Here is a 2646-nt window from a genome sequence, read left to right as displayed (position 1 = left end):
ATTTTATGTGATCCAATCTTCCTATAGAAGGTCCTGACCCATGCAGTGGCTATGAATGAGTGCCAGATTATACAGCCTGCTGATGTATGTGGCCAGAATTATTCTGAAGTCAACAGCTGCATCAGAGCAGAACCTCGTAGTAATTTTGAAATATTACTGTAACTCAGAATTCGGTTAAAATGTTTATAGCAGGGAAATAATAGTATCATTAGCACTCCATGAAGCACTCAAACAATGTGGCTGCATACTGACCTTTAGTTCCTACTGTAATAGTTAATATACTGTAATTTCTTGTAAACTCTTATTAGGAGATTAAACCCTCAGTACTCCAGATGGGGAGATTCGGAGCAGAACAGGGAGCAGGCACATGAGCAGCCCTCACAGAAGTGCTGTAAACAAGGATACTTTCCTGGGTATTCAGCAATGACTCTATAGATTCCTTGTAATCCAGGAATCCACAAGTCCAGTCAAAGTTTCTCTGTCAGTGGCAAGACCCATCCTGTCAGAAGCTGAAGGCAGAGGGAGAGGTTTCAATTCAGCCAGCCAGCACCATCTTTTGTCTGAGGATGGTGGTGTAGTTGCTATTTGTGCCTAATCCCTCACTAAATCAGTACAATTTTGCACTAAAACCAGACTATAAGGAAACAAGACAACAATGTGTTGATTGAAACATTCAGCAACAATATATGAAATGAATATTCAATCAGAAAAAAACCCACCCATCGGGATGTCATTAAAAGAGCTGTGCTTTTCTGTGCTAATCATATTTTTTAGACTGTGAAAACAAAATGACAGTTGTTCCTATAATAGGTTAGATATTTTATGGAATAAGTTATCTAACTATATAGTCCAGTTTAGGATTTATGATTCAGAATAGCCCTTTTCATGTTTAGTTTTATTAATTTTTAAGCTATCCGGATGATCAGTAAGCTGAGACACTGGCAAATGCAGTCCTTGAAGGGATCTTAATGATGGGAAAACACTGTTCTCCAGCAAAAACAAAACAGTTATGACAAATACCATCCTCGTGTTTCAGCTCAAGGTTCTTGATTAAGGTGAGAAGCATGCCACAATTTTGCCTGTTGACGATATTTTATTTATATTACACTTTGTCTGCATGTTAATGCCAGAAGAAAAAGATGAACATTTAGCTTTCAGTACATCTCCAGCCTTGTATACATAGGATGCATTTAAAAACAAACAAACCAACCAAACAAAATAGGTAATTTTCCTATTTGCATTGTTAACACTGTTGTGCAGTGCACTGAAAATGCAGCAATTTCATACAACTGCAATGCTGCAGACTCTGTAGCATTCAAACCTATTCTTATAAGAGGCTTGAGTACTGGTGATTTCAATGAAATGGACCATAAACCTGGCAAATAACGGTCAGACTCAGAATGATTTTTTGGTTCTGTCTGTCAGCGAAAAACTAATAAAACTCAGATGAAAGAGTGTACTTGAATAACAGAAAAAAACCAATGTTTTGCAAATTTTAAGCTTAGACACTTGTAGAATCTAATGCAACTGCTGAAACAGTTTTAGCTTTTCAAGCACAACCTTTTTCATCTCCTCTCACTCTTCTCACGTTCTCAGGGGAAAAAAAAAGTGTTATTATGCCTTAGATAGAAAAGTATGCACACCTGGAAGTTGGAATATCTATATGTGCCTCAGGTTGCAGACAGGATTCTGTTGTTAATGAACAAATACACTTTTTTCCACTACTATCTTTCTCTGTTCTAGTCCATGTCATTAAATGTTGGCTTTAGGAATACAATCTGGTGTCCTGGAATTGCACAGATTTTGTAGCTGCTCAGTGGTAATCATCTCAATGAATGGCTCCAGGATTAATCTTTAATAAAAAATACACTATGGCTGCCATCAATTACTTGTGGTAACTGTTACTAACTTCCTCAAAACTCTTTCTAGATCAGCATCTAGCTTTATCTGTTTGGGTTGTTTTTTTTAACTGACAACAGTGTAATTACTATAAAGCACCATGGGCCATATACAGATAATCAGCCATCATTGTATAGACTTGAACAGTGATCTACATCCTTAAGAGTACACAGAACACAATTAACTTAACTTTCTTTACTTAAAACCACAAACACAAAATCTGATCTATTTCTTAGGTTTCAAATAATAATTAGGTTTCAAATAATAATCATTACTGAAACTAATAATTCAACTACTCTTTGTCCAGCATACACATTTCATACAATAAACCTCCAGATATTTTTCAGGAAAGGATTTATATTTATCTTTTCTTATTTTTCTTGTAAATGATAAGAACTAAAACATCTTAGAAACAGTATTATAGTCATAAAACTTTAAGTTAACTTCATATAGTTACCTGCCAGATACCATTTTGCACTAAAGAATTATTAATATTAATATTGTTGTTATTGTTACATGCTCAGCATCTCAATATTTTCAGTGAGCTAACTAAATTTTCCTTTCCATCTTATGAAACTTTAAGGTACTTCTTCTATGTGACTATTATTCTCTCACATTTATCCATATTAGACATATTTAGGGTCTTCCAGGAAGACCTTTCTGAATTTGGAGCCCTTCCGTATGACAACAGTTATTTAGAATATTTACTCTATATTTTTTTCACATTCATTCTGGATAAACATGATG

The sequence above is a fragment of the Gallinula chloropus genome, assembly GCF_964237585.1.
Source record: "Gallinula chloropus genome assembly, chromosome: 26".
NCBI classification, from domain to species: Eukaryota; Metazoa; Chordata; class Aves; order Gruiformes; family Rallidae; genus Gallinula; species Gallinula chloropus.
This window is presented reverse-complemented; position numbering follows the sequence as displayed.